We start from the raw sequence: 12,351 nt of genomic DNA on the forward strand, positions 1-12,351 counted from the left end.
CGTGATATAGAAGTACAAACTCAAACATGTAAAGTGTTTTCCATGTACGTGTTACGTTGGAGTATTCGTCGTAGCAGCGGCGTGGCACGTCGTACAAAAGGAGAGGTGCGGGTACAGAGCGCTGAATGGAATGGCCCTGGGTGGCGGTGGGGAGTTGACCGTCACTGCAATACATTGAGTCAAAGGGAAAAGGGGATGGGTGGGGATAAGGGGTGATGGTGGAGGGAGAGGGATAGTAGTTATGAGCGATGAAAGAGTAAAAGAGACAGAAAATTTTACACACGTGCGTTACGAACCTACGCTACGCGTACGATCGTTGCGTTTCATGGTACAACTAAAAGAGCATTTTCACTTCACTCGTGGTTGCCTCATTGATCCGTGTGTTAACGTATGTAAACAAGTAAACAAGTTCATTGTACGGGAGTAAAGAATTTGAAGAATGAATTGTTATCGAAAATTGATAACAAATAATTTTTACAAATGAAAAATTTATTTTAGTTTTCTGTTTCATTTGATCGTTGATGTTTTAATCAACTGATTTTTGCGGTGAATTTTTGAAGCTTTCGGACACTCGGAGTGTTTATCGCGGCGATTGTTATTGTTAATGGATTTTATTTAACTTTTTTTTTTCGCACGAATATTGAGGGGAGAAATAACCGCGGGGGGTGGCGCATCTCAATAAAAGACTCGAGGACAAAAGGAATAATTTGAATTAGAATTTCGATCGAGATTCCTCATTCTCATTTCGTCTATCTCCATTGTGTCACGTGTGCGCTGATGAACGACCTCGATGCATTCGTAGGATAACAATTTTTAGTCCCTTAATCCTCCCCCTTTTGTACCCTAATCTCCACCCTCTCAGCTCTTCTCGCTCGAGCGCCATCGAATAATGAATTCTAGCTGTCGTGACGTTTCTCCCCTATTTTGTTTTTTAACTCCTCTTTTTTTTTTTGGATTTTACACTGACGTTTTTGTTTCCCATGTGCCCTGAAGGAGATGGGGATAATTCATGATGTTGTTTGTGAGGGTTCATTGGTGATACTGGGGACCTTGGAATATTTTTATTTACGTAATTAATAATTTCACTAATTTTTTTCCTGTGGACGAATGAATTCGACATTCGATTCGCTGGCAATGACGTCTCTTGATCAAAAGAGCCTTTTCATTTCCATCAATTAAATTTTTTTTTCATATTCAGTACCATATGTGGACGATTAATATAATTTATGGTAATAGTATTCCGACTTCCGGTATTATTACACAATCTTTTTAGTTTCTATGATTAATTCATGTGGAAGTAATAGCTGTGAGGATTCACACGTGTAACAATAATTCCGTAGGAAATAAACTGCAGGAGAATTTTTTATCTTCCGTAGTGTGAGTAACGAGAAATAAAAAAAAAATGTTGAAAAGAAAATGGAAAGAGCAAAGGGGCATAAAAAAAATCGCGATTTAATGAAGCCCGGGAGGGAGGGGGTTAATTATTTGCGGAAGAGGACTGACGTACGTCATAATTGTTAAATGTATCATTGGAATAAGAGCATTTAATGCTGAAGATTTTTCCTTAATTAATTGTCGGATATTTTATTTTCAAACCGGAGATAATTTCCCTCGAATTATTGGCGTTAAAAAAATTATAAAATAATTTATGCTACTGTGAAATTTTACAACATGGTGTAAAATTGGTATTTGTCCATGAATATTCAATTGAAATCCATTAAAATTAAAAATAAAGTCAGTGATATGACGTTAACTTCCGGTGAGCACTCGAATCACCATCAATAATGCATTCTTCACCCATCGTCTGTCGCCGTTCGTTCACCTCACTCATAAACCTCTCCCTCAAGAATGAGGAATGAGGAGAAAAAGTCCAAAAATTCAACGGAAAAGGAGAAAACAATTCGCGTCGTCTTTTGAATGTTATATTCTGACATTGATCGTGCAGTTGAGGCCTCGGTAAGAGAAGAGAAAAAAAAAATAAGAGAGAAAATGAAGAAATGAACGAAGAGGCAACGAGCACGATCGAAATACCCTCCATTGCCATTATTCTCGATAGGTTCTTTGTTACAGAGGTCTATAACAATAATGGCAGCACAATTACACGTATCTATCCCTCCTCCCTCCCTTCCTCCCCATCTCCTCTTTCTTCCTGACCGATCAATCGAAAATTATCTCTGGAAAGGCTACACTCTCACGATATTAAATGTAAAAAATAAATTATGGAACATTGAGGGGGAGGGAGAACCACGAAATACGGAATTTCTAAGGGAACATTCCCGACTGAATTAAATAAATAAAAATAGAATCATTATTGATTCCACAATATTGAATTCAGATATGTCTCGAGTCTTGTATTGTAGTGAAAAGGATGCAGTTATAAATAAAACATGGAGTTGTGCAAATATCCAAAGACAAAATGCAAAACTTTAAAATACTTTTCTGTATTCATTTTAAAAGTCTTGGAATGCGAATTCTGTGCATAACTCAGTGGTCAAGAGCCGGAGTTCCTTTCTATAAATTTCTCAGTTCTGTTGGTGAATAAAAAATAATCATAGAGAAATTCCTCATGCAGGGTATAAACAAAAAAAAATAATACATTCCCTCCTCCTCCTTTTTCTCCCCCCCCCCTCCCCCTTTTTCTACTACACCACACCAACATCGGGCTATCTGCATCGTCACTCTCGTGATTCTTTTATTTTTCTTCCTCTTAATTTTCTCATTCTCTCCTTTATTTTTGCAACGAGTGCACGGGGGAGTCCCACGAGGTCTAGAAGACCCGGGAGGAGCGCTCCAACTAACAAAAGGAGATAAGAAAGGCGCGTGAACTCAGACCTTTTTTTTTTCACCATTCTATTTTTCCTCTCTTTTATTGTATGTACGTGTGGTTTGATATGAGTATGTGCATCAAGCCACTTAAACTCCAGTTCAAGTGCATCTGGGCTCTCCGACCTTCTTCATCAGCGAGGAAACAGAGGGGGGGAGGGCAGGAGAGAGATTGGATGGAATAAAGGGGGAGAGAGAGAGTGTATGTGTGGGGGGAATTTTCGAGACATAATTTGAATGCTCGTTGGAAAAATATTCGCGTCAATTTTAACCGAAAAAAAAAAAAAATTAGTGAAGTCTTTTACGTCTTGATTACGAGAACTATTGGAGCATACGAGGCATTGTGTTATCAATATCTTTGACTATTGGCTGATATTGTCGAAAAATAAACCCCCACCTTGGTATTTCTGGGGAACTTTGAAATGGCTTGTGTGCGGACAATAACGAGGTCTAGAGTAAAGTTGGAGTGAGAAAAAAAAAAAATTTAATAATAAAAAAGCCCAGTGGGGTCCTCTACCACCCCCCTTTCTACTCCCCACACCCACCACCCCCTTGCTCTCGCCTTTTCACCCCCCTTTTTCCGTATAAAACGTCCACCCAGTCTCTCCCTGGATTCGACCTCGACGATGATACGACAAAAAATCAGATGCACGGCCATTGGCTGTTCTCAATTCGAATTATTGGCTTCCCCCGGTCGCCGTTCGTCAGATCCTCCCCCTCGGTCTGTCGCCCACCTATTCCCCCCTTTAACCCACCCCACCCCCTTCTTCGCATCCCTCTTTTCCCTCCACTCATTTCTCTTCTCTTTCTGGATTTTTTCGTTTTTCCCTCTTTCTCCCTCTCACTCACTCACTCTCTCTCCCTCCCTCTTTTTTTTTTGCAGTATTTTTGTTTTATTTCTTCTTCCTCTCTCCCCTGCCTCTTCTCCTGGTGGAGGTACGGCCGCGCTGAGCCCCCAAGCCCCGAGGAGGACCGAAAAAACTTGGAAAAAAATCCAATTTCGTTGCCATGGCGATCGGCGTGCGTCGACTTTGATAAAGATCCCTCTCTTCTCTCTTCTCTCGGCTATTTCTCTTTCCATCCTGTGCGAGACCGACAAACGGTGTATATATTTCTTGGGTGTATACTTTTAGGGTTTTTTTTTTTTAAGTTGCTGCGGGTACCACACAGACTCTCCGCTCTTGGTTGATTTTTGACGTTTTGCTTTTCAGGGGGGGAAAAGTTTTTTTAATTCAATTCCTGGTAGCCGATGAGCTTTGGCAATGCTGGCTGAGTTTAATTATGAAAATTTCGGAATTCTCAGATTTCGAAGAACGTTTGGGATGTCGTTGAGACATTGCTAACGTATGGACGGTGGGGGGGGGATTTTTTTTATTTAGAATGTTTCTTTTTCAATCGCTCCCAACTTTTCTTCATCAATTTTCCATCTTTCGAAGGAGAAGATGGATGATGAGAAAATAGAATGGGTAAAAATGGAAAAATCTCATAAATTTTCGACAAACTTTTCCTCGACATTTATGCATAAAGTTGGTAAATTATTATAAAAAAAGAGAGGAGGGAAAAAATTTGTAATTTGGCGGTGAGTTTAATTTTTATTATTTCGAAAAAAGTTTTTTAATAAAAAAGTTGGTCCCGGGTGTATAATACTGGGTCCTGGGGTACAGATACTCGAGGAATACAGCACTAGATGTATATTTCGCTAGTCGTTGGGAGAGTACTGACTCGCATTAAAACTTTCAGTACGAAACGATATTTCATAACTTTTGTATTTTGAAAAAAAAAAAAATGTACAATGCTGGGAGCCCTCTTTTTTACCTTCTCTGGAGAATTTAATTTTTTTTTTTTAATTTCATTTTCAAACCTCCCTTTTTTGTCTCGTGTTACCCCTTGAAATGTCGCCCTACGGTGTACACACCGCACAACAGGAAGAGCAATATCCCAACTGCGTCTACAGCGTTCACTCCGTCCATTCGTATTTTGTAACTTTTTGTTAATTTTTTGTTTCCGTCAATTCTCCTCTTTTTTTTTTGCTCACCCCCTTTTAGACTTCGTTCCCTCTCCAATTTCCTTCTTTCCCTGTTCGTTTTTACTGTCCGATATATTACCCACCTTCATGTGCAGCTTTTATAACGAATATTTGAAATGTATCTGCGTCAAACGAACGAAACGAAGTTAAATTCTTCGTCTGGATGGAGTCCATTTTTCTTTCACTATTTTTTCCCCCCCGTATGATATATCGATTTTTTGTTCAAGTAACGATAGCAGCACTCAAGAAGAGAAATAAAAAAAAACATTTTCTCTCTGTTGCATTAATGAAAAAGGGATGGAGGGGTATGGAGGGCAAAAAAGGCCGCTAATCTTGCGTGGAAACGGGAATTATTTCATATTCACAAATGCCCGCGGTATTATAATTTTTTTTCTGTAATTTACGTCATTGATTCATCGCCGAAATATCGAGAAAAATTCTTCTGTAAGTGAGGGAGGAAAAAAAGCTGATTGAGCCTCTTGATCGTTCAATGGAAATATTTTTTTCCATTAACTCCCTTCGTTATATATTTTTTGTCTTAATTTTTTTCCCCCTCCTCCATTGGAATCCCCTGACTTCTTAACTGTATCCTCCTTTTATTTCTCTCGGATCCCTCTTGAGACTCAGCCTCTCGGTTTTATTTCACAGAAATTTCAATTCAATCTCCTCTGGTTTTTTGTCCCTCTCGTACTTTACCGGAAAAGGAAAACTTACAAAATTAAGGGGAAAAATCGTTGCGCCGAACAAAAAATTAAATCTGTCGAATGAAAAAAAAAAAAGCAATTTCAAATGATCCCTCGTGTTCGGTATATTTTCAATGTGTGGGTTACACACATGTGGAGGAGGGAGTGAGGAGGGCGATGGGGGAGGTGAGCCAGACGAACAAAGGGAAAGACACAGAATCCGCAGAAAAAGGGAGGATTGGAACGCAAGGGTAAGGGTCCGTTGTTGTGACGCGCTGAATTACAGGACCGAAATGTACGCGGGAATAATGCAATGCCGACTCAATTATTCTTTCCTTTATTCTCTGACATCTGTAGTCATCACGAAATTACCTCCCCCCCCCCCCATCCAACCACCCCATCTCCCTCACTCCTTCACTCCTCGTAGATCAGTAATCGTAAAGATTCTCACGATGCAACGATCAGATGCATGAAAAAATAATCAACGAATTGGCGAATAATGAATGAGACTTTTGACATGGAAAATTGGATAATTGGAGTAACCACTAACACTGAAAGCATCCAGTTATTGTAACGATCATAAATATTCCAATTAAATTTTCACGAGTTCATTTCGCCGTCTCCTCTAACAACCGTATGATAATTTTCTTCAATAAATCATGAACAGACGCACTCAGTGCTGATTATTTTCGCATGAAAAATAGCAAATTTGGAAACGAGATGAAAAATAAAAAGTGTTGGCCCACGAGGACGGAGATTTTCGAAAATTATTAATTATTTTCAACGTGAAAATCATTAATACATTAATCATTAATACAATTTTCATTCTCAAACGAAAAAAAAAATTTCTCTCCCAGCAAAACCTCAAAAGGTGCATTGAAATTAGCAAAACAAATTCTCGCGCGGCCGCAATTGTATTTGAGGATGTTCCGTGTGAGTGCAAAGACCGGATGCACTCGGTCGCATGGTTTTGCGCGGCAGCTAGAGCAACAACAACATACACACACATACACATATAAATATACACACGACTGTTGCGCGGGAGATTCGCTTGCCCCTCTCGCGAATGACCCCGGAGTACTAGTTTGCGCGCGCGCCATCCCACCGCACATACACACACATACACACATACACCCATACACATGACCGTAATAAACAAAAATAAAGATTCTCCCCGCTAGTTGAGAATCATAGGATCTAACGATTTCCAAGAATCTCGCGTTAGCGGCACGTTTACTTGCCTTCTATCCTCTTCTATCTACTCTTTCCCTCCCTCCCCCCTCCGTGTTCCCATCCCCCTTCTCCTCCTCCTCCTCCCCGCCATATATGTATAACCATTATTTTACTGTATCCTATGCATTGAAGAAAATAACACGATACACACATGCATAGATTCAAGACATTGAGGATGAGGGGGACCTCACAAGTTATGCCCCCGGAGGGCTTTTTAATGGTATGAGCTACTATATACCGTTGGATTTTCACTGCGGTATAACTACGACATACGAAACAACATTGACCCAGGCAATGTGCGGGTGTTCATCCGTGGGTACATCCTCACTTATTCCCAGGGTGGCTGATTAACCGACGCCTCATTTAACACACGAATCATCAATTATCCATCGTATTCGGGTTATTAAATTCATTTTCATGATGCTTTGTATGCATTTAATCTGATTGTGAGAGCTTTTCTGGGGTAATTGAAGTGGGAAAAATACTCAACTCCATCAATTTTGATTTTTTTTCTTTCCTCATTCAGACGGAATTATTAAATTCTGGTTATGTCGCCCAACGTCGGGGGTGCGATGATCGTGTTATTACGATGACAATGTTGCCAAATTTATTCTAGGGGAGCCGAGTGCGTGGGGGCCAGTACCCGGCAACGTCGCATCTCGGGTGCTTTCATATCGTGTGATATAATAAATAATTGGCCCCCCGGATATAGTTTTTTCAGGTGATTTTGGGAATTATCTTGATGTGGAGTCAGTTAAGGGTTTCAGATAGTTTGATTGATTTTTTTTCGATCTGATCATTCGTAGGAATTCCCGAAAAACGATCCGTCGGAGTTCACCCCATTAACTGACCAATCTACAGTTAATTGCGAATATTTCTCAATACTTCCTTCCGCGTTCTCTCATCCCGCAACTTCCCGACTTTATTTTTCGCTGCCCCTTGACATATCCACACTCGCCGTCACGCCGACCCCTGCATTATGGAAATTTTGAACCAATTCGAAAATCAATACCCATGCCTGTGCCAGCCTCCGGGGCTCGCAAAGAGTTCACCCCTCGAGTCTCCCCTCAACAATTTTTTTTTTTTCTTTTTCATTTTTCATTTCAACCGTCTCATATTTTTCTCAAGCTCGTATTTTGTGACTCAACGGGGAGAACGAGGGGGGTGGGGAGGGGATTTAGATTAGATTTTTTATTCTCCAACTGATGGTGGAATTATTTATGTAATTATTTTGCATTCCAAAGTTCCGGGATGAGAGTCGGAGTCTCCTCGTTCCCATGATGTTTATACTGGATTTAAAATTGTAGTGGGGCGCAGGAGTGAAAGAGCACTTTGAAAGATGTGTGTGTGTGAGAGAGAGAGAGAGAGAATGATGTTGGTGAGAGGGGAGCTTTTTTCATTTTACAAACTGGTTCAATTTTTTTCTAAAAATGCGGGTGAAACACAAGGCGAAAACCGGTTGTATCTATGGATGGACGGGGTTCTCGTTGTTCCCCCTTCTTTCCCCCCTCCCCCTCCCCCCTTTTTAGTTGAATAAAATAGTGGGGGAAATTGATGGAACACAAGAGACACTGGAAAAGAGAGGATGGCAAGGGGGGTAGGAAGAGGGGGGGAGAGAGAGAAGGAAAAAAAAAATTACACTTCTTCGTTGTGTACTCCCCGACATTTTGTTTTTATCTGCATTGATGTTTATGCTCTCGTAAATCTTTGGAATATTCTCGATTTATGTTTGAAAATTTTCTTGATAAATTAACGATAGCAGCTGCAGGAAAAAGCATTTACTTTTGTTCTTCTTCCTCCTCTTCCTGCCCCTCCCCCTCCCCCGGAGTCTTTTCCATTTATGTGGGAGGGACTGGTGTGGAATTGATGCACAAATATGAGTAATCTAACAATAAGATGAACGAGTGAAATTACTGCTGCGCTTTAGTCTATGAATTTCCGTCTGTAAAATGCCTGATAATGTCGACCTACCATAATGCGATATGCGAATAACAACTCGTACCAGTTACAAGTCAGTTTGAACTTGTTTGATTTTACCAATTTATTCCCATAATTATTTTATAGTGAATGCCAATTGGTACATCACACTGTTGTATCGCTCGATGACAATGGATATTAAATTACGTTAAAATCAACGAGAAACTTCATTATTTGGAGAGCTTCACACAAAGGAGTGAGAAAAAAAAAATTTTTTTTTTTTTCAAATACTATGGATTTACTTCATTTAATAACCGAAATTAAATTAATTAATTCCAATAATTACACGCTAAATTCTTCCCCGGATGATGAAATTTTAAACCACTGAGAGTAATTCACTGTATTTCATTCACCGGAAATTAATTAAAATTTAATATTTACCAACTAATTAATGTTAAAAGATTAAACTGAGAATAGGTGTAACACCGTTACGTTTGATCAACTTCCTCGGTACCGGTAGTGACGTCACATCTGGTTTTGTTTTCATCGGTTCGTGTGTAGAAAAGTGGTCGTGCGTCGTCTGCCTCACGTGCTTCACGCTCCCCCCTCCTCCTCCCCCCGCAACTTCCCCCACTTTTTTACACAGTAAAAAAAAAAACAGTGTTATATGCTCACACACCAACAAGTGGTCCTTGTACCGCACTTCCTAATCATTGCAATCGACTTGTTTAAAGTACCGGTGCATTATGCTGTAATAAATAAACAGTAAAGTGGAATCAAATATTCTGTGTCCACTGTAATTAAGTGACACATCAGCATTCTCGGGAATTGGATGTTTCAATGATTAATTAATGTCTGAGAAGCGGTAAATTATGAATCTGCGGTAATTCGGCTGCTGACGTGTGTCATATACCCGATTATTAAATAAATAAATATGTAGTATATCCGATTTCATAAAAAATTCAATGTGAATAAGAAAATTGAGCTCAAAAAATTTCAAATTTATGAAATTTCATTGTTCATTTCATTTTTTTTGTAAGAGAGCGTTTTGAAAATCGAAAAATCTAATGCAGTTGTCACTTGAGTGTAAAATAATCCTCATGAGGATAAAAGATATGGCTGGGGCCTAGATAATTAAGCTCAACTTTGTGGAAAAAAATTAAAACTCATTGAAAGTCGTCAGTAATTGTCGTCAGCTTCGGCGAACGCAAAAATGCACTTCGATCGTTTTTTTTACCCCAACGAAAGAGCGTTATGTGCTCGCACATCCCATGCGGTCCTTGTACCTCACTTCCTAATCATTACAATCGCCTCATAAACAAGGAAGTGTAATTAACCATTCTGTGTCTCTTATAATTAAGTGAATAGGAATTATTAACGAATGATAGATGTCTGAGGAGTGATAAATTATGTATTCGTCGTAATTCGATTGTTGACATTTTTCATATGTCATTAATTTCCATTCGTTTTTTTATTTCACTTTTATTTTTACAATGAGTTGATTTCCACCGTTTGTCCTCATGACCTATTGACATAGGATTTAACAGAATGGCAGCCATTGCCAAAAATATTACATACATTATTTTTAATTTAAATTATCAGGGGAAAAAAATAATGAAAATCCACCCACTCGAAAATGTAGAAGATCCTAAAACTGTATTCGATTGAAATGTCAGATTAAATTGACGTTACAAGAAGAGGGGTATTCATAGACGTCCCCCAATAATCGATTATCCAAAAGACCCCTGTTTATAGAATGCCTGCGAGTTCTCAAAGTTACATAGTCCTTATTTTATGCCCCTTGCATTTATATTCAGAACCTACTATTTCCGTTTTCAGAGCCATTTGCAATATTAATATTTAATTTTCTCACGGCCCTTATAATTTTATCGACTGCTATTTTCCACCAAATTCCTCGACTTTTGAATGTCACGGACATTTTTATACATTGGATATTATTAATGAATGAACCATCGCATTGATCCGTCAGAAGTACTTTTCACATTAAAAAAAATTCTTTTAAAATTCACAAGCCAAAAAAAATTGTTAAACAAAACCTCATCATTTTATTTCTCTCAACCATTTATTCTCCCCTCTCACATCCCAATTAACATCTTCAAAAATCGACTCCACCCCTAAGCTTCAATATCGCCGAAAATCATGTCTTCATATTCTCCCTCCCCCCTCCCCCCCTATTTTGCAAACGAGAAATAATCTCCCTCTCCATTCTCGCACCCCTCGGCGTCCATTAAAATTGATGGAGGCCATCTTCAATTTTTTTTAACAAATTCCTAGTAAAAAAAAGCTCCCCTTCCGATAGCGAAAAAATTTAATTAAAAAATAACGAAGAGAAAAAAAATTATCCCCGGCCCCCTGTCGGTCTTCAGCTACACCCCTGAGTGTCTCGGCGGGGGGAGAAAAAAAAAAATTAGTGGCGGGGTTTCCGAGTGAAGAGAGAAGAGGGAGAGAAAGTGGGAAAGCAAGACAGCGTGGACGATACAGTAATTGTGTGGGGAAAGAGTAGAAGAGAAGTTAAAGTTTAAAGTGAGATACAAGCTCTGTCGCGTCTAGAGGAGCGATGTAGCGGGGCAGGGTGGGGTAGTGATGCGATAGTGGGGGCGTACATTGGCCTAAGATGAAGGGAGGCCAGACGAGCTCGTGGTGGGGGGTGGAGGGGAATGAAGGTGAATAAAAAAAATTAAAAAAAAAAAAACATAGCGTCGTTGTCTGCGCGGGATAAAAAGCGGGTATGAGGCAAAAGCCAACAGAAGAGGAGGCCAGGGAGACTCGGCTGGACGATGGGTTCACTTTTTTTACGCCCCCCCCCCCCTCGACCTCCCTCCTCTCATCTCTCTCTCTTTTTTCGCGTACATGTGTATGTGCGAACGGTGGAGGCGGAATAGAATGAGACAAAAGATAAAGGAAAAGAAGGAAATAAAATGAGGGGAGGGTGAAAAGGCAGTTCCGAAGCATTTTGTAGCATTGTAGGTCGTTGCGTTTTATAACGTAACTTTTTAATTTTTACCCGGTTGAGGATTGATAGGACTGTGAAATTCTTTTTTTACCCAATTTTTTTTTTTTGTTAATTTATCATTCGCGCTCGGCAAATATATATTTTTTTTTTTGAAAATTCATGGTATAGAACACTTGACATTATTTGTATCGGGATAATATTGACGAGTCACATGGTATGTGATCCATTGATAACGAATTAGTCATCATCGGTTAATTGTTTGTGTGAATGATGAAGAACATTTGGCGGTATTAAAGTTGAAATTTTTTTTTTTACAGTTATTCTTCAGCTATTTGTAAATTGTATTTGGCCGAGTCGTATGTTTACATACGGAGTATTTTTTATTATTCATGTGTGGGCAAAACCATGTGCGTGCGGTTGATTTTGAACAGCGGCTAAACGGAGTGAAGTGGAGAGAGAGACAGAAAGAAAGAGAGGGAAGCGCCCGGTTGAGTTTGTGAATGGACGAGAGCTTCACGTTTCGACGTGAAAGATAACGCCTCGTGTTTATCGGTTGTGGAGTGAGTACAGGACAATCTCGTCGAGAGTAAGAGGGATTGTGCACGATTTGTTTGAGAATTTTCGGATTCAGGGAGCTATTGGTAGGCTTTAATTAATTTTTCCATTTTTTTTCCATCTGCTGTTTTTTTTTTTAA

At 39.4% G+C, this 12,351-nt stretch overlaps 1 protein-coding gene across 8 annotated transcripts in view; it reads left to right on the top strand.

Moving 5' to 3' along the window:
• Positions 1 to 12,351, top strand: part of LOC135168363 (zinc finger and BTB domain-containing protein 24) — a 50,484-nt gene that overhangs the window by 20,622 nt on the left and 17,511 nt on the right. The window contains exon 1 of one of the 8 annotated variants that reach the window (XM_064132455.1): positions 11,539 to 12,297. The exons of the other annotated variants lie outside the window; for them this stretch is intronic. The gene's annotated coding sequence lies outside the window, so the exon portion shown is untranslated. Of the gene's footprint in view, positions 1 to 11,538; positions 12,298 to 12,351 lie in introns of those variants that run through there. 8 annotated transcript variants of the gene reach the window in all.

The sequence above is a fragment of the Diachasmimorpha longicaudata genome, chromosome 13 (genome assembly GCF_034640455.1).
Source record: "Diachasmimorpha longicaudata isolate KC_UGA_2023 chromosome 13, iyDiaLong2, whole genome shotgun sequence".
NCBI lineage: Eukaryota > Metazoa > Arthropoda > Insecta > Hymenoptera > Braconidae > Diachasmimorpha > Diachasmimorpha longicaudata.